Raw genomic sequence first — 21149 nt, 5'->3', positions numbered from 1 at the left:
ATCCCGGGAGGTGTGCAGTTGGCAGCTCTGAGACAGAGAGGGGGCGCCAGGGACTGCGGCAGAATCTGACAGAAGAGGCGAGGCGCGCATTTATGGAAAGAATGTGGGCTGTTTGCATCTCACACCGAAGCGAGCAGCGGAATGGGATCACCGACAACAAGCTGTGTTTAAAAGCAGCTGTCAGGCACAAGCACGCAGCCGTGACAGGTAACGAAGCCGCACTGCACAAAGACAATGCTCAATTATTAACAACCCACTGACACATAACTGAATCCTGCAAGGATTAAACAGGTGGAAACGTCTCTCCGCGGTTTACCAAATACTGCGGAAAAATAATGAAATGACATGTGGCAAAAAGATTACAAAGTGCTCGCCTCCGCTGAAATGCGCGCCGGCACTACTGTTTTTAAAGCGCGGTGTTACACTGCACATTGATAAAAGGTGTTTTCAGAATCCTTTTCTTACACTAGGATCAAAGGATCAAAGGATCAAAATAAGCTTTATTCGGCTTTTTAGTTTAAAAACCATAAAAGCAGCAGAATGAAATGCATTTCATGCAAAAATATCTCAACAATACATTTCATAGTTAAAATATGAATTTGATTTAAACCCAACTAAAATAGATTAACAAAAACTACTATTCAAAGAAAAAACTCAAGATACACAGAATCCCCCCTGTTTCACCCGATGTTATGGTGATTCGGTGCTCGGGGACCAGGATAGAAATCGTGCAGGTCCCAGATACAGATGGAACCATCTCCAAGTTTGGGTTTGGTAGATCTCAAATAGGGGGCAATGTTCCTATATTTAAATTTAATTAAGATCAGGTCCCCCGAAACATTTTTGGGTAGATGACCAAGCCACCCCACTCTTCTGACGCTCATTATCCCGCCGTCTAGTGTAGATGGTAATGATCTATTGTTTTTGAGCCAAAAAATGGCTTTGTTGAGTAGGTCCTGGTGTAGCTCGCGTTTGCCCGGACTGAGAGGGGGGACCCCAGAGAGAACAGTGACGTATGGGGCAGCTTCGGGGGGTAAATCAATGCGACGTCTTCTCTCTGGGGGGATCATGGCATGTTCACGATTACAAGTCGCTTTTTTTCCAGTATGAGTGGGTGGTATCAAAGGGGAGATGCAAGTTTCAATTATCCTGGGAGCATTGTTAGACCTTTCACGGGTGTTATGGTGGATATTAGAGGGGGTCACAGTATTACCAGTTGATGGATATGACCCAATTACAGTTTTTTCGATTCTGGCCAACCTGTCTCCCAAGTCATTTATTTTTGCTACCAATGGAGATAGAGCAGTGATGAGCAGTCGCTCTATTTGGGCCAGGAGGGTCACTTGAAGGGGGGATGCGGAATCATTTGGTCGAGTCTCTGCTTTATCCAGCGTAAATGAGACTGGGTTGGGAACAAGTAGAGAGGAGCTGCATTTATTGGATGGAGAGAGGGTTATAACGGGAGATGCCTGGGGAGAAAAATATACTAAATCAGTGTCTCTAGCCTCTATGGGGGGTGTTATAAGATCTGGGATATAGTTTGTGCCACAGAGGTCGTTCAGCTCTTCCCAGATGGACATTATAGTTTGTAGTCTGGATCCGGACGACAACAGTAATTTGTTCAAAGCGATAGAGGTTAAAAGGATAGAACCAGACTGTACCTTATACTATGATGGAACCAAGAGTGGTGGCCCGTCCCGTCCTCTTTGTGCCTCTGAGGGCCACAGAGGGCCCGCCCTTTGCCCGGGCTTAGCCCCGGGCGTCCCGCTTGCGTCCCGCGAAGCGGGGCAGAGCGCTGTTTATGGCGCCTCCTGGCGCTGTAGTGCGTCACTCAAGCAGCGCCGCCGCTGTGGCAGCCGGGAGTTGTGGTCCCGGGGCAGCGGCGCTGAAACCTGCAGCTGATGACTCCTGGCGGTGGCGGCTTCGCAGTAGGGCTTCCTCCCAGCCCCCGGTAAGTGGCCTCGTGTCCCCCCTGCTCCGCCGGGCAGAGCGCTGTTTATGGCGCCTCCTGGCGCTGTAGTGCGTCACTCAAGCAGCGCCGCCGCTGTGGCAGCCGGGAGTTGTGGTCCCGGGGCGGCGGCGCTGAAACCTGCAGCTGATGACTCCTGGCGGTGGCGGCTTCGCAGTAGGGCTTCCTCCCAGCCCCCGGTAAGTGGCCTCGTGTCCCCCCTGCTCCGCCGGGCAGAGCGCTGTTTATGGCGCCTCCTGGCGCTGTAGTGCGTCACTCAAGCAGCGCCGCCGCTGTGGCAGCCGGGAGTTGTGGTCCCGGGGCGGCGGCGCTGAAACCTGCAGCTGATGACTCCTGGCGGTGGCGGCTTCGCAGTAGGGCTTCCTCCCAGCCCCCGGTAAGTGGCCTCGTGTCCCCCCTGCTCCGCCGGGCAGAGCGCTGTTTATGGCGCCTCCTGGCGCTGTAGTGCGTCACTCAAGCAGCGCCGCCGCTGTGGCAGCCGGGAGTTGTGGTCCCGGGGCGGCGGCGCTGAAACCTGCAGCTGATGACTCCTGGCGGTGGCGGCTTCGCAGTAGGGCTTCCTCCCAGCCCCCGGTAAGTGGCCTCGTGTCCCCCTTACACTATGTTTAAGGGAGTATGGGTAGTTAGGGGAAGACCGGCACTTACTCCTCTCCAGACCACGCTCATTAACAACACACCTGGGAAGGTGGTTCCGTGTTTCTGTCACATGGTAGAGCATTTCAAGCGATTTGATTGACAGGAATGCCAAGCAACCTCGAGATGTTTTGACCAATCAGATGACTAGTCCCTCCCAAGGTCATGGCTAAAGATTATACTTGCAAAACACCACCAGCATGCATGCAAATTCACCATAATGCCTGGGGTGATGGGTACTGTGAATAGAATACCCTGCTCTGTGCTGGCTGATGACATCACAGAGGTGACCCCTTCCTCCACCCCTCAGCAACACCCTATTTTCTGCTAATGGAGCAGGGTAAAGACAAGTAGTGTAGCAGTGAAAACAACATAAAGTAAACAGCTTTTGGAGAAATGTTAAATTTCTGTGCCATTTATCGACTTGGTGACCCCTGAGACCTGGGAGAGCAAGGGTAGTGTTGTGACTTTTCATGGCCTTGTAAATATGGCCCGCTTTCATGCATTACTCAGCGTGAACAGGGTGTTGCATGGGGTTGCTGTGGGTGTTCCAATGCAAAATCCATTGAACCTGATGCAGTAAAAGATTTAAAAGGATTGTAAATTTGGGAATGGGTCAGATTTACACACCTCCCCATGGGAGGCATAAGGTGGCGCAACGAGGAGGAATACCTTTATTTCTCCTTGATTTTCCTTTTTCTATGCATGCTGTAAAAAGCACACATAGAAAGAGGGAAACATCTCTTTTGAATGTTCTTGTGCAGTAAGGTGTTCATATACACATAAATGTCAATCATAAGATCACATTTCAAATGAAAAAAACCCACTGAAATTCACCAGTAACAGTTTACTAAGCTAAACTATGACTTGTGTCCGCCATATTGCCTTGCTTTTGACCTTGCATATCACCTCACTCGTGACATGTTCAGTGAGAACACTGATGACTTCACTACTCGCATCATCAAACCTCCTGCTGTGCAAAATACTCTATAAACCAGTACAGCATTTCGGATATGAAATAAAGTATTAAATGGTACAGAATCATGTAAATCACAAATAACCATTCACACACAAGCCTCCATAGGTGAACCAAGGCAACACAGGTGCTATCACTGGCTCAGCAGAAGTGCCGCTGGAGTTGTCAAAATCTCCTGCAAGAGTAGTGCAGTGGCCTGCAGACCCCCATAAGGACAAGGGGTTCAGGGTGCCACATTAGTTATTATCTCATTTTAACACCTAACAATAATGCCACTTTATCCTTTGCTTTGTTCTGTCACTGTATATATGTATGTATACATGTATATTTTCTATGAATATATATGTGTGTGTACATATATATGTGAGTGTGTGTATATATATATGTGTGTGTGTGTATATATATATGTGTATATATATATATATATATATATATATACATATATATATATATATATATATATATATATATATATATATATATATATATATATATATATATATATATATATATATATATATATAATATACATAAACACATATATACAGAAAAAAGCAAAGGTTAAAGTGGTATTATAGTTAGGTATTAAAATGAGACAAGAACTAATGGTTGCCTGCAATGGCACTAGGCAGCTAAATTTAGTGCCAGCGCAGGGGAAAACGCAGGACTGCACTGTATTGTTGTAAATACAGTGCAGCCCAGTGCAGCCCTGCGTTTCAGAAGTGGCAGAGTGCGGTATTAGGCCAACAAGGCTAACGCCACGCTCCATCACTTCTTAGTAAATATGCCCCACAGTGTGATTCCATTCAGACGTTTTGTCTATATCACTTTCCAGAATTTCCTAAAGGCATTTACATGGGAAAGGAATCCCTATTTTCATTAAAACTTCAAGTGATGAAGCCTCACGCTGCCTTCCAATCACAATTTTCCTGTTCCCCATGTATCTTCTAGATTCATCACTCAATAATGCTCATGCGAAGAATTTCTACATAATATCTATCCATGCTCCTTCTGAATTACCAGCTTCAACCATCCCATGTTTTTTTTCCAGCCCCACCTCAATGCAAGCCTTCTACTTTAAAATACCATCTCTCTTTCTAGGTGCAATGTACCCAACCCTCAACTTTGTAAGCTAACGCCTTCATTTAAAGTGCTGCTTCATATAGTATTCTCTCTGCATCCTTGCTCCAAGTTCACCATGGTTGCCCAACAACAGGTACCCTTTGACCCTTTGATTATCTTTGATTTGCTACAGTCAAAGTTCAGGATAAAGTATGGCATTGATGTCACTCCATTGATTATTATTTAAATAGTCTCCTACCCCACACCTGTACCTGTACATAGGTACATCGTTACTGTCATTGGGGTGAATGAGAGTTCTGAGATTCTGATTTAAACTGTTGTCATTAAAAGACATCCATTCCGTGCACTGGTTTTCTACAAATCGGACGGGTCCTTCTGGAGCGAATGTGGCAGTCCACTGGACGATGTGGTCCACAATTTATGCATCTGTCCAAGTACTGACCACAATGACATGAAGGCTTTTCATACAGCTTGCATTAAAGCAAAAACATGATGGGAATACTATGTTAAGGGAGAGAATGTGCATGTGTCCTATCAATTAACCACATTTTGGAGAAGTGCGATTCAAAAATTATCAATAAACTCTTTTGATTGCAGATTCTGTTTGACTCACAATGCTTGAAGAACTAATGCTTTATTTTGCTATTTTGCTTAGGATAATTCTAAAAAGTATGAACAATTTCTATTAATACTTCCAGAAAAGTAATTTTCTTTTGGTGAGACATTGTCATATTTCCATGGAACCGCGGCTGAGATTAACATCTTTTTTTAAAATCTCTTCTTGTCAACTCCAGACTCGGTTCTTTTAATGTTGCTGGTTTAATTGGGATGATTGTAAATAATTTATAATGAACAATTTGTTTTGACCATTTTTAAACAGAGATTTCATTTTCAACTCCTTTGATCAGTCCCTCAAGGCCCTCTGCAGCAGTCTACCAGAGAACTTGTCCAAAAGATTGCTCTTATGCCACCCAGACAAGTGCTAGATTAGCTAAGGATTGAGTGAGAAGCTGCATAATTTTGTGCTGCACCAGAAGGCTTTTATTATGGTGTATATGAGAGAGCGCAAACTGATTTAATTGTATGAGTACATCACACTTACCTGTAGTAAGCACAAAACATGAAGAGAAATGCCATGAGTGCTAATAGTATCTGAAATTATATTCTAAATGTATAGCTAATATAGAGATTTAAGTAGAAGTGGAACTAATACAGAAATGTGTGACATTATATGACTTTATTAGATGTGATTATTTTTTTGAATCCATGTCGTGAAGCTGCTAAAACATAAGGTGGTATGTGGTTAAGAGCAGAACGTGGTAGGCCTCAGGGCCAGAGCTGGAGCTAAAAGGGAAGGTGTTTCTTTTCACGACACAGATTGTTTTAACGTTTTTGGTCATTGCATTAATGGGCCATGATTTATAGTAATGTTTTCTAAATAATAGAATAAGAGTTTTAACATGCTTTAATTAAATGAAGAAGTTGAATGCTATAATCATAATGAGAAATATTGTAGGCCTGAAATGTTTTAGCATTTGATTTACACGTACATGTCTGGGCTGAGAAATGTTGCAAGCCTTTTTAGAAGTCTATGAGAGTTGGGTTCTTGGCGGCAGATATCTGTCTGCAACAGGAAAGGGGGGATCCAATTATAAGTGAATGAATAGAGGTCTGTTCAGTGAACGGCCCAGACATGGAGGAGGGTTCTGGAATGTTTAAGGGGTATCAGCGGGCCGGAGAAGAGTCTGAGAAGCAAGGTCAACTCTAACGTCTGAGGCCCAATACAAAGCATCATGGAAAAAGCCTGAAGTTGCACCACGTGAGAGGCGTTTCGCAAGGGGCGTCTCAAATGTTGTTGACTGTTTTGTATTAGGGACAGCACCCCTGGGTGGAGTTAGAACAGAGACCTGAGGACCTTTTAGAGAGCGGATGGGTAGGCAGAGAGGGGTCATGACTGGAGAACTTTAGGTTTTCACCAAGAGACTTAGAGTGGGTGACTTCCCTTGGGGGTCATTCACTGCTGACACCTTTGTTAGGTTGGGATTTGGTTAAGTAGGGATACCATCTAGAAACAGGGTAGGGACGCCTAACCTGTGTTTGTTTTCCTCCAATCTAAATGAAGGAGAGATATGCGTCTATGCTGATAGCTTTATTATTTTTAGAACTTGTGTTAGTGATTTCTGTTGCTCGTCTGAGGGCTTTTCGAGAGCACATGTATGTAATTGGACCTGTGTATCTCGTGAATCTCATTCTGAGATGTCTGTATTTGCAGCTCATTATATCTTTACAATAAACTTTTGAAACCTAGAAGTTGTCCGTGATCTTTGAGAGTAGAGTCCTTTATTGGGTGAACTAACTTGCAGATAGGTGTACTGTTTTCTTCCAAGACAGGCAACAAAGGTTCAGTCGACCAGATCGAGGTTTGGATCAATAGATATAAGGTATCGATCAAAATCTCGCCCTTTCAGTTGGTAGCAGAGGATGGTTGCCTTCTTGAGGACGGTGACCTAGGCCAGGTTAGCTTACCCCAAGGCCCCTAGAAATCGATGATCGGAAGAACAGCCCGCAGAAGAAGATCCGGATGACGTGAGACAGAAAAAGCAGCAGTATCGGTCGAGAGTGAGTATAAAGGGTTATGCGTGTTAGATTGCGGTGTTTTTGTATTGTATCTATGTTGTAATGTCTGGCGGAGTTGAATGTCTGTAGAGTGACTGTGGAACAGGTTGTGAGCGCGCGCAACCGGTGAAAATCTTAAGTTCAAGGAGAGCTTAAGTGGTTCGGGTGTATCGGACACCTAGAGTAATTGTCAACTAGTGTGAAGGGGGTCATGAGGTACCATTGATCACCCGAGAGACCGAGATAGGGGGAACGTAAGAGTGAGTGCGTGAGTAACGGACGCTGGTCGGAAGTTACTGTGTGTGTAAGCAACCTATCAGAGAGACGATAGACATCTCGTCAGTTGTGTTGACAATTACAGATAGACTGTGGACGTACAGTCGAGAGAAGTGACCGCTTGGTCGGAAGTAGTCATTTTTCAGAGTATGAATGGGACGCATGCATAACCGGGAGACGAGTTGAGAAAGGAGGGGTGCTGCTGCGAAGCGGAGAAAAGTGACGTCAGGTGGTGTCGCGCAGTGATTGGCTGACCGACGAAAGACCGCGCTGTGATAGGCCAGCTAGCGAACACGTCAGACAGGGTCGCGACGTGATTGGCCGACAGGAGAAAGACCGCGCTGTGATAGGCCAAGCTAGCAAAGCCGCGACAGGATTGGTGGATTGTCATCAGGAAGTAAACAGAGTAGCGAGGCTGGATTTTGTGCGCATAATTATGAAGTGTTTTAAATGGTTGAAAGCGCTGTTTAAGAAAGAGAAGGGAGGATCGTATGAAGGGGAAGAAGCCCCGCCGGAGGGTACGCCAGCTCGTTATATGGCAGTAAATGTTGGGTTGCATACGATCCTTTGGATATCAGAGTGGAGTAAGATTACTGAAGGAAATGAGGAACTGACGTTCCCGAAGTACGGGACGTTCAGATTAGAGGTGTTACATCGATTGAAATCAGTCATGACCTCAAAGAGACCCTTGCCTAGACCAACCCAGTTCGAAGCCCTTGATGCCTGGCTTAGGGCAGCGCATGAAAGGAATATGAACAGACGACAAGAAAGGGTGAAACGCTCGGTAAGGGCAGTGCAGGATGCCAGGTGGGATGCGGATGCTAAAAGATGGAGAGTGCATAATTTGGAAATAAATAAACTGTACCCAGTGTTAGAGGCGCCAGTAAATAAAAGTCCCCTGGAAGAAGATGATGAGAGCGAAACAGAGGACAGCCTGATAAACAGATTACTGACAGACAGGCCACCCCCGTATAATAGAGCAGGGGGAGAGGTCGAGAATACTGAAGGAGCAAAGGGGGGCAATGCAGGAGAGCATAGACCGCTTCCCAGTTCAGAGTGGGATCCTGAGCCAAAGAAAGAGTTGCTCCAGCCTAGTCAGGTGCAACAGGTAGTCGGTAGGTTTGTGGTACAAAGAGCGCCGGAAACGGAAAGCGCCACATCCTACCCATTACCAGATGCACTACAGGTACCTGTTACCATAGGTCCTATAATATCGATATATGACCAAGAGAGAGCAAAAGGGGAAGAACGGAAACGGAAAGACAGAGAAAGAGCAGAGCAGGCAAGGAGGAACGATACCACTAATTCCCCAAGTCAGATGCCGATACCCAGAGAGTGGAGCACCCCGATGCACACAGCAGGGGACCCAGGGGGAGATCCTGGGGGCCCCAGATGGCCAATGGATCTGAGGGGATCTGGACGAAAATCCTTTCAAGAGCTAAATGAGTACATGAAGCAGTGGGACGAGGCAGTGAAGGCTCAAAAGTGCATCAATGCTGCAGAAGCAGAAAGGGAAAGTCAGGACAGCCGAACACGGACTCACTGCGGGGCTGGGGAGAGTAGTCCGGAGTGGGACTGTAGAGGGAGTAGGGGAGTCACCCATTGGGCCCGAAATGGAGGTAGAACAGATCTGGAAAACGGGGGCCCCGGGAGTGGAGGGGTGGCGTGCCCAGTACTCAGGAAAGGGGAGAGGAGAGCGCAAGAGTACAGGAACAGCTTTAAGTGTCCACACTGTGTGCCTGGCACCAGAGAACAGAATGGGAGTTGTGAGAGGTCGCACCATAGTCCCTGTGATGACAGAAATGAGCGCAGCCCAGGGAATATGGGGAACCAGGAAGGATCGTATCGGATACTGAGCGATACGAGGCAAAGGGAGTGTAGCGACCAGAGGGAAAATAACAGAGAGATGTGCGGTGAGAGGAGAGAAGAAGACGAGAGTGGGCAGAGAGAGAGTAGGGATAACAGGCCCGTGTTCTATCACCTTCCAAGATCGGATGGCCGAGCATGGGACCTGGAGAGATGGGAGCAAGGGAGGCCACCCATTAACTCTCCTGAGCCCAAACGCAGAGCTCGAAGTTGGGATGGTAGGGAGACCAGTGAGCCCCCTTCAAAAGACATATTGCGAGCTGAGATAAAAGCCAAGAGACTTGATGTCTCCAGCTTAAGGTCAGATCTGGATGACATGGTAGATGGTACCCTGCCTTTAGAAAGAATGGAAATGTATGAACAGGATGAAATACTGTATATGGCAAAGGACATCACACGAAAGGCGAGAGCAGTCCATGAGAAGTTAGTCGAACTAGCAGGCAAATATATGGTGGACTTGTCAAGAACCAAAGCATTACAGGGTAACCACAGGCTACATTACTCAGATCGGGACCTAGATGAGAGGAGAACGATTGGGCTGAAAACACACATAAGGGAACTGATTACTGGAATAAGGACATGGAGGGCACTAGATAAGTGGGAAGAGAGGTGGTCCAAGAAAGGGACCGGCAGGAGAAGCATGATTGGTATGACACCAGGACAGCAGGGAATAGAAGCTTACCCTTTGCGGGAAGTGGCAAATGGGAATTATGTACATGTCCCTTGGAGTAGGGGAGATTTAGCTGCTTTTACCACCTCTTTCCCCAAATTACGAGAGAACCCTGTGGAGTGGTACAAGCAAGTCGAGAGGTTTGTAAAAATCTCCAAGGTCCTATGGATAGATCTGAACACGCTGTTTGACATTGTAGTACCAGGAGATCTGTGGACAGCATGCAAGGTTAGCGCTGAGTGGCCCACAACTGAGCCAGAGAGAGATGCCAAGACTAATGGGCCGTCCGAGATTGTGATGGCAAAATTCGAGAGAGTGATGACTTGGCTGAAAGAAAAGGTGCCAATGCAAGACATAGATTGGGTCAGAATAGACCGAACGAGACAGGAACCCAAAGAGACAGTCCACGAATATTACGAGAGATTGCTGAAGGCGTTTAAACAGTATAGCGGCTTGGATGTAATGGATCCAAAAGATATAGGGCAATTTGTGTCCAAGTTCGTCCTGGGACTGAGACCGGATATTAGTTTAATGATTCAGCAACACTCGATTTGTTGGCAATCTAAACCCCTAGATGAAATACTGAGATATGCCAGGTACTGCTGTGATGAGATAGATTCCAAGGCTAAGAAACTAAAAGAAAAGTTGATGGTGGTACAGATGCAAGCAGCAGGCAAAGGGGGACCACAGCAACAGCAGCAAGGGACAGGTACAGGAGGAAAGAAGCAGTACAGTCAGAACAAGGGTAATGAGGAGAGTTCCACCTTTAGACCCAGAATAGACATAGCTACCTTGAAGAAAACGACTAGGTGCCACCAGTGTAACGAGCTGGGGCATTGGAAACGCGAGTGCCCCTACAATGTAGAGATAGGAGAGCAAGAGATAGAGGAGGAAGAGGTTCAGAGCGCGCCTACAAGAGGGGTAACGCCATACCAAGGAAAGGTGCTCAAAGGGGGGGGGGGCTCCTCCCCGAGCCCAGTTCCCGCAACCTCCTCGAGTAGGGAGTATGGGTAAGACCTATAGACAAATGCCCCTGTTTGTGGAAGGTGAAGAGTGCTATTATGTGGACCCCTTAACCGGACAGAGAGTGGAAAGAGAAGACTGCACCCTTGGGGCAGCCTTAGAGGTAGATCAGAGGGGACCCTATGTTGAAGCAGAAGTAGCAGGGTGCCCTACGACATTTCTGGTGGACACAGGAGCCACTAGATCCACGATCAGATCAGCTGCAGTTCCAGACCTGCCCATGTCTGGAGAGACCATACAGGTGGTAGGGGTCGCAAACAGGAGAATAACCAGCCAATTGACAGAACCGGTACAGGTGAAAATAGGGAAGTACAGCGATGAGCACCAATTTGTGGTTTGCGATTCAAGCCCTGTGTGTCTGCTAGGAAGAGACCTGTTGTGTAAATTGAATTGTACTATATACTGTACACCCCAGGGAGTGGAGGTATTGACTAATGATGATGATGCAGATTTCAAAGTTGCAAACTCAAGAATATGTGTGGAGCTGTACCCTACTTTGACAGTAGACGAGCTTCCCTGGGATTTGAGAGAGACAGTGGCATCAGAAGTATGGGATTTCACTGGGGAAGAGATTGGATTGGTCAAAGGGGTGGACCCAGTGAAAATTGTAGTGAAACCGCATGCTGAGTTCCCAAGAACACCCCAGTATAAATTGACTCCAGAAACGATTGCAGGCATAAAACCCGTGATCGAGTCCATGATTAAACAGGGAATACTGAAAGAAATCGTGGGTAGTCCATGTAACTCCCCGATTATGGGTCTGCAGAAACCAAATGGGAAATTTCGGATAGTGCAGGACCTTCGAAAGATTAATAACATAGTCGTTTCATGTTGTCCAGTGGTACCGAATCCATCAGTGATACTGTTTCAGATTCCATTCCAAGCAGAATGGTTCACTGTGATCGATCTTTGTCAGGCTTTCTTTTCGATCCCTTTGGACGAAGATAGCCATTTTCTTTTCGCATTTAAGCTGGAAAATCGCGTCCTAACATGGTGTCGTATCCCTCAGGGGTATACAGAGAGTCCATCGATCTTTAACCAGCTTCTGAAGAAAAATCTTGAAAGTCTAGTGCTGCCCCAGAAGTCAGTTCTGGTCCAGTACATAGACGACCTCCTTGTGGCGTCAGAAACAGAAGAAGCTTGCAGGGAAGACTCCATTGCTTTGTTAAATCACCTAGCTGCCAATGGGCATAAGGTGTCCCCGGGAAAATTGCAGTACTGCCTGACAGAAGTGCAGTACTTGGGACACAGAATTGAGAAAGGCAAACGAAAGGTGTCACCAGACAGGATAGAGGCGATCATGAAAATGAACGCGCCTAAGACACAGAGAGAGGTCAGGATGTTCCTAGGGATGGTGGGTTATTGCCGACAGTGGATCGTGAACTTTTCACTGAAAGCAAAGCCCTTGCAAAAACTGACGCACAAAGAGGTGAGCGATCCGGTACCATGGGACAAAGACTGTTTGATGGCATTCTTACAGCTGCGAGAGGACCTGTGTCGTGCTCCGGCATTGGGAATGCCTGATTACAATAAACAATTTTTTCTTTACTGTTGTGAGAGAGAAGGTTGCGCGTTGTCTGTGTTGGTCCAAATCCATGGGAATGCCCGTAGACCAGTTGCTTATTTCTCGGCTACTTTAGACCCAGTAGCCGCAGCGTTGCCCGGATGTCTCAAATCCGTTGCTGCAACGGGTGTCAGCATTGAGAGATGTGAAAATATCGTCATGGGGCACCCGTTAGAGGTGTGCGTGCCACATTCTGTTGAATTGTTAATGACCAGGACCAAAACACAGCATCTGACCAATAGCAGGCTCACGCGCTATGAGCAAGTTATTCTTGCTGCAGAGAATGTGACCCTCAAGAGATGCTCTGTTTTGAACCCTGCTACCTTAATGCCACTTCCAAATGATATTGATGATGATGATGAATATACAGACCATGACTGTCTCGATGTGACTGAACTATGCACCAAACCCAGACCCGACATCGTAGATGAGCCACTGACCGACCCAGACGAAGTTTTCTTTGTCGATGGCTCATGTGTAAGAGACGAAGTTGGGCAGTTGAGAGCAGCTTATGCTGTTTGTACAATCGAAGGAGTTGTGGAAGCTGGGTGCCTGGAAGGAGTACACTCCGCTCAGGTAGCCGAGATTATTGCCCTGACACGTGCTTGCTTAGCAGGCAATCAAATTCGAGTCACCATATACACCGACAGCCAGTATGGGTATGGGGTAGTTCATGATTACGGGCAGTTATGGTCTCAAAGAGGGTTCATGACTTCTTCAGGCTCTCCCATTCGCAATGGAGAGTTTGTGCGCCTGTTGTTAGAAGCATTGCAATGTCCAGCAAGTATCGCAGTTGTAAAGTGCATCGCACATACCAGAAATGAGGACTTTGTTTCGAAAGGCAATAGATATGCAGATGAAGTTGCGCGGTATTGCGCGGAACAAGGTTACTCTTTCACAGAGGTGGATGTGGGTGGAATAAATGTAAGAACTGAATTAGCCATGATACTGGAAACTGTTGATACTTGGGATGAACTGTCAATCATGCAAGAAAATGCTCCTGATTCTGAAAAAGAAACATGGGAAAGGGCAGGATGTGTAATGGGTGAGACTCATTTTTGGGTCTCAGCAGACGGCAGAGCAGTGTTGCCCAATGAGATGGTGAGTCCAATGGCTAGGCTCATACATGGTCCCGTACACTTAGGGAGAGATGCTATGCTGAGAGTGTTTAGACAGACTTGGTACAATCCTAAGTTTAGAATAGCAGCAGAAGCAGTGTGCCAGCGTTGTGTGACCTGCCAGCAGCTGAACGTAGGAAAAAGAACACCAGTTGCACTAAGTCACATAGGAAGGTCTGGAGGTCCATTCAACAGAATGCAGATAGATTTCATTGAAATGCCAAGATGCAACCGCCTCCGCTATGTCCTGGTGGTTGTTTGTGTGTTCTCCAGATGGGTTGAGGCATACCCTACACGTAGGTGCGACACCCTCACAGTGGCTAAGTTACTGCTTAGAGAACTTATCCCTCGTTTCGGGGTGCCGGCCTTTTTGGAATCAGATAGGGGAACACATTTTAACAGTGAGCTTGTGAAGATGATTTGTGTTGCACTGAATATTGACCAAAAGCTACATTGCAGTTACCGACCAGAAGCTTCAGGAATTGTGGAACAGATCAATGGAACGATCAAGAGCAGGATAGCAAAAGTGTGCTCCTCAACGACCCTGAGTTGGCCTGATGCCCTGCCATTAGTTCTCATGAGCCTTCGTAGTACCCCAGACAGAAGAACAGGGTTGTCACCACATGAGGTGTTAATGGGGAGAGCAATGAGGCTGCCATCTATTCCAGCTACTGCACTGTTAAATATCACAGATGATATGATCCTGGACTATTGTAAGGGGCTGTCTGACGCCATGCGTTCTGTGTCCCTTCAGGTGCAGGCTGCAGAGGTTCCAGCGTGCCAGGGCCCTTGCCATGACCTGTATCCTGGGGACTGGGTCCTGGTGAAGAAACATGTGAGAAGAAGCTGCTTGGATATTCGTTGGCGTGGGCCCTACCAGGTCATCCTGATCACAAACACGGCTGTAAAGGTGGGAGGCCTGCCCAATTGGATCCACGCGTCACATACGAAAAGGGTTCCAGCACCTCTGGAAACAGCTCCTCTCTCGGATGGACGTCCAGCTGAGGACCAAGAAGCCATAGAGGGGGCTAGTCAAGCTGTAGAGGTGCCCGCGGAAGCAGGGAACGAGTCTGACCAAGCTGAGGACGGTCAGTACAACAGCGAAACTGAAGACGCTACTGAAGGAGAAAGTAGCTGGGAGTACGAGTCTGACCCTGACAGGTCTGAAAGAGAGCGAGAACAGACCAGAAGGAGAAGGAGTAGAAGGGCACGTGGAGAAGCAAATTGGCCGCAAAGAAGGAGCTCTAGCCTGAGGTCAACTCCAGAAGCAACCCTTCCTCCGATATCAGAAGACTCAGACCCAGAAGAAGGTGCTCAGGGCGCTGAGGCACCGGACCGAAGAAGGTCAAGAAGAGTGCGTGTGCCTAACAGAAGATACTCCACACCTGAGTGGACATATCTGGCGACAAATGTCTGTGAAACCGGAGACAGGGAGGATCCGAGCGGTGGTGGTGTCCAGTTCTGAGCCCATTATCACCGTGGAAATACGACTGTTGGTACCCGGTGTCGAACAAGAAGGGTCACTAACATTCGTGCTCCCCAGACCTCCCCGCCTCAGCAAGTTAAAACATATGTTTCTTACAGAATTGCAATTCCCCGACTTTGGTACAACGATAACAGCACATGAAGAGCACACTCTTCGCTTGGAAATATTGAACTATGCTATTGAAGCTGCAACCACAAATCTGATAGTTGACTGTTAAAGGATTTTGTAAATAAAGCAAGCAGAAAAAGAAGATTACCTAGCGCCCAGGAAGCAGAGAATTTTAGGGAATCCCTTGAGTTGATGGAGAAGGGCTAGGGTTGTCTTTTTGAACTGTTAAAGGACTTTTTGCGAAAAAGGCTGTCAGCCTCCAGCTGTGTGGATTCTAAAGACAAAAAGGATTAAAAAAAAGACTGTAAAGGAACGAGAGGAAAGGAACTTTTTGCAAAGATAAAGAGAGAGCTATAAAATCTGACGAAATGGAGGCCGGCACCCCGAACCGCAGAGCTAAATGTATAATAGGTACACTAATAGTAGGAGTGATAATATTAATAGCTTTAGTGGTAACAATTTCTTATGTAAAGGGACATGAAGAAGAGGTAAAGGTAACTGATGTGAGTTCTGTAGTAACGCTTACACCTATTGTTGCTGGTGAGAAAAGGGAAAACACTCAAGAGAAAGCGTTATTGGCTGCAGAAGCCCGCAGGTTACATGTAGACGAGTCCCAAGGAGACTTTAGGTCAAATGCTTATGCTAAACTTTTATATGAATACGTGGATGCCATGGAGGTTAAGGATTGCTACGTCTGCATGCAGTTGCCTGCGTCTGTAGATGAAGGAATTCGCTATCATCACCTCCCTCTGACATATGGCATTACATGTAGCTTATTGCTTAGTATATTTTATGAGAGAGATAGTTTTGAATACTATTTCTCAAATTATGATTCAGTGTTGCCAGAAGTCCCAAATTATAAGCAGATGAACAAATGGGATTACTGGAAGAGTGAAGACAGATTGGCCAAGTTCTTCATTCCTTGGATTACCTTAGATACTTCACATGCCCGTAGAAATAATCTGACATGCAAGGTGTCAGAAGTCGAGAAAAAGTTCATAGGGCAGGTGGATGATCGTTACAGGAGACAAAAGATTTTGAAAAAATCAGGACAAGGGAAATTAGATTGGACCGAGGAAGAGAAGTCACATAAGAGAAAGGGTAGTAGTGGTCCAATAGCTTTAGATAAAGCGCAGAGAGGAAAGCTATGTCTTCACCGAGCCAAAACGTATTATGAAAATGTATACGTGGGTGAAGTTGACTGTGAACATGCTTTTAATTTAGAGTACTACACTAAGGATTTCCTGAAGGGAATGCAAGTGATTCCAAATGTGTATTTTGTATGTGGAAGAAATGCTTACGTGAGACTACCTGACAACTGGTATGGATCATGTTACTTGGCAATTGTCTTCCCCAAAATATATCATGCACAAGACTTAGTGATCATTGAGGGTCAGACATCATCGAGGGGAAGGAGAGATGTAGGTGATGCCGAAATGGTTGGAGATGTCTTTGGAGCTATGTTCCCTCTTTTGGGAATAATCCTTAATGATGTTAAAATTAGACGACTGGCAACAGTTGTCGACAGGTTGTCTGCCAGCACTGCTCAGTCCTTAATGCTGGTAGAAGGAGAGATGCAATCGATAAGGGCTATGGTTCTTCAAAATCGGCTTGCATTAGATGTCTTATTAGCAAAAGAGGGCGGAGTCTGTAAGGCTTTGAAGGTCCAGGAATGTTGCACTTACATTCCAGACCTTTCGAAGCCCCTTGAGAAGGTTATTAAGAACATAACTAATATACACAAGGAGATCGAAGACTTGAGTAGAGAAAATGTCTGGGAAAAGGTGGGCCACGGAATGAGTACAGTTGGAGGGTGGTTTTCCACCTTAGGCAAAAGCTTTATTTGGTATATCCTAAAGCCTATCATCATAATATTGATCTGTGGGATAATATTGTGGGGATTGGTGAGGGTATTCAAATGGTACAGAGCAAGAAGGTCAGAAAGGGCCCAAAGAGAACAGTTGCAGAGATTGGCTGCCATACAAGATAATCAGTACAGGAGCCTGAGAGCTCTGGAAGCGCAGAGAATGCCAGCAATAACTGCAGTTTAAATGTTAGTGATGACCCCGAGAGGTCATCAAAGGGGGGAACTGAGAGAGCGCAAACTGATTTAATTGTATGAGTACATCACACTTACCTGTAGTAAGCACAAAACATGAAGAGAAATGCCATGAGTGCTAATAGTATCTGAAATTATATTCTAAATGTATAGCTAATATAGAGATTTAAGTAGAAGTGGAACTAATACAGAAATGTGTGACATTATATGACTTTATTAGATGTGATTATTTTTTTGAATCCATGTCGTGAAGCTGCTAAAACATAAGGTGGTATGTGGTTAAGAGCAGAACGTGGTAGGCCTCAGGGCCAGAGCTGGAGCTAAAAGGGAAGGTGTTTCTTTTCACGACACAGATTGTTTTAACGTTTTTGGTCATTGCATTAATGGGCCATGATTTATAGTAATGTTTTCTAAATAATAGAATAAGAGTTTTAACATGCTTTAATTAAATGAAGAAGTTGAATGCTATAATCATAATGAGAAATATTGTAGGCCTGAAATGTTTTAGCATTTGATTTACACGTACATGTCTGGGCTGAGAAATGTTGCAAGCCTTTTTAGAAGTCTATGAGAGTTGGGTTCTTGGCGGCAGATATCTGTCTGCAACAGGAAAGGGGGGATCCAATTATAAGTGAATGAATAGAGGTCTGTTCAGTGAACGGCCCAGACATGGAGGAGGGTTCTGGAATGTTTAAGGGGTATCAGCGGGCCGGAGAAGAGTCTGAGAAGCAAGGTCAACTCTAACGTCTGAGGCCCAATACAAAGCATCATGGAAAAAGCCTGAAGTTGCACCACGTGAGAGGCGTTTCGCAAGGGGCGTCTCAAATGTTGTTGACTGTTTTGTATTAGGGACAGCACCCCTGGGTGGAGTTAGAACAGAGACCTGAGGACCTTTTAGAGAGCGGATGGGTAGGCAGAGAGGGGTCATGACTGGAGAACTTTAGGTTTTCACCAAGAGACTTAGAGTGGGTGACTTCCCTTGGGGGTCATTCACTGCTGACACCTTTGTTAGGTTGGGATTTGGTTAAGTAGGGATACCATCTAGAAACAGGGTAGGGACGCCTAACCTGTGTTTGTTTTCCTCCAATCTAAATGAAGGAGAGATATGCGTCTATGCTGATAGCTTTATTATTTTTAGAACTTGTGTTAGTGATTTCTGTTGCTCGTCTGAGGGCTTTTCGAGAGCACATGTATGTAATTGGACCTGTGTATCTCGTGAATCTCATTCTGAGATGTCTGTATTTGCAGCTCATTATATCTTTACAATAAACTTTTGAAACCTAGAAGTTGTCCGTGATCTTTGAGAGTAGAGTCCTTTATTGGGTGAACTAACTTGCAGATAGGTGTACTGTTTTCTTCCAAGACAGGCAACAAAGGTTCAGTCGACCAGATCGAGGTTTGGATCAATAGATATAAGGTATCGATCAAAATCTCGCCCTTTCATATACATTGATGGGAGTTTTGCGTATCATTGCACCCCGCACGTTTCAGTGCAAAACCTTAGTATGGAGGTTCACTTCACCCTAGAGGTGCAAACCTTTGGGACCTCTTATCTAGTACCCTTACCTCGAGGAGGTTTTCTGAAACTGCTGTAGCCCTAAGAATCTTCCTGACAGATACTCGCCCTTTATTTGTTTGTTCTACAGCCAAGTTTTTAGGTTGGGCTTGGCGCATCCGGTCAAAGTGGCTTCTTCAAATTGTTTAATTAAGGCCCGTAGACATAGACCATTTTACTTAATTTATTACCCCACCTACCGTAGTTGTGATCATGTTTTCTATGTACAGTGTGGGTTTTTATCTTTTTTAATAAGCTGGGTATTTTGATCAATGTATTTATGCTGTGTGCTTTTTAAGATACAAGTATATCGAAATAAAGCCTTCTTTGACTTGACTTGACTTGAAACTGCTGTAAAGGCTTTGAAAGTGCATCTACTCAGACAGGCAGACTCTGTACACGTGTTCATTTTGTTGCTCTTCTGCTTCATATATTTCCTTGTTCTGCAGGTACACTAAGTCTAATGTGTTCCATTGTACTAAAGCACTCGAAAATAATGTAAAAAGGTCATTCTCATCCTCTATACAACATGAGCCACATATTGTATACTTTGTCATCACATTCCACCACCAGTGCATCATCTCAGAAATGTATTAACTTTGGGTCTAGAAGACACATATACTAATCATAACTTATCCACATCAGCACACTGATTGGTAAAATAATTTAGCTACCGAATACTTGTCTTGTCAAAAGATGGCCGTGCTTGGAAACAGATTAGATTCATGTCTGAGGAACTACACAAACATCTGGATTTGAAACTACATACAGGCCCTATATCACATGGTAAACTCAAAAAGTGAAATAAGTGTTGGTGTGGTGCCTCAACCAACAGGCGAGCTCATGAAATTGCGTATCCGGATGATCTGTCATAGCCTCTGGTCAAACACGAATGGGGGGGCTATATTATTTCACAGATGAGGGGGGTAAATGTATGCCTTACTGCAGTGGCTTAACAAAAATGGTGGGGCTACCTACAGAATGTGACGAGGGCCCTGATAGTCTCCTATATCTAGCAAATATTCATTCACATTGGGCTAAACAGGGGCCCCATGAAGTTTTGAGGGTCCCCTGAAGAGTTGAGGTCCCGCTGCACCATATGGCTTCTTCTATTCCATTGCCTTAATGTAAGAAGCTCACAAATATTTGTTATATTAATTTATGAAGAAATCGCAAAATCTCTTTTTTTTAATGCTCTCCCGTCATTAGACAAATTGTGTAGAGGTGTATTTTAATTGGATCATTTTCTTCAGTATCTTAGGCTGAAATGAACTCTGCAATTATGGAGTGAACAAAGTGTTGCGAGGGATATTAAGCAGAATTGACTGCCTTGGAAACCAGTCCATGTTCACAAGCACAGTTGTAAATCATGATCCCTGTACTAAACGCCAATACACAACCATTAACTCTTCCAATATGTGATTGGATGCAGTAAATGCGCTTGCCCACACCACTGTCAATATTTAAGGATGGCCCTTTAAGCTGTAAATGAATTCGGAGGAAAATGTGGAGAAATGCACTGAAAATTGTTTATGGATTCCCACAAATGTATGAATGTAGTTAGAAGTCAATTTCCCTCGCCTTTGCCCGATTTTCCCTTGCCACTTCTCTGGGGACAATGGTTGGTCTAAATTAAGTGCCAACGTTCTGTGCACAGTGCACACAGCACTGCGGATAGGAGGAAAATTATAGCACATGCATTTCACGCTTTTGGATCAGACATAAATAAGGAACACTTAAATAACTAATTTTCTCTTCCATAAAACATCATAACACCTGGTAAAATCAGTAGTAAATCAAATCATAGAAGTCACACATACCGCCCTACAAATATACTGACTACAAAATGTTAACCACCATATATATTGTGCATAGGAACAACTAGACACTCCGGGCCCGATTCACAGAACTAACTTAAGACAAAACCCTAAACTTACTACTTTTGGTATTCACAGAAGTTAGGATTTTGTCTTAAGTTTGTCTTAAGACAGACTTAAGTTAGGATTTTGTCTTAAGTCTGTCTTAAGTCTGTTTTAAGAAAAACTTAAGACAAAATCCTAACTTTTGTGAATACCAAAAGTAGTAAGTTTAGGATTTTGTCTTAAGTTAGTTCTGTGAATCGGCCCCACCATTCTTAACTCCATATC

At 45.2% G+C, this 21149-nt stretch overlaps 1 protein-coding gene across 1 annotated transcript in view; it reads right to left on the bottom strand.

Moving 5' to 3' along the window:
• The window catches only part of GRM7 (glutamate metabotropic receptor 7), a 1739703-nt gene that overhangs the window by 719833 nt on the left and 998721 nt on the right, over nucleotides 1-21149 (bottom strand). The gene's annotated exons all lie outside the window — the stretch shown is intronic.

Source organism: Lissotriton helveticus, chromosome 9 (genome assembly GCF_964261635.1).
Source record: "Lissotriton helveticus chromosome 9, aLisHel1.1, whole genome shotgun sequence".
NCBI classification, from domain to species: domain Eukaryota; kingdom Metazoa; phylum Chordata; class Amphibia; order Caudata; family Salamandridae; genus Lissotriton; species Lissotriton helveticus.
This window is presented reverse-complemented; position numbering and strand designations above follow the sequence as displayed.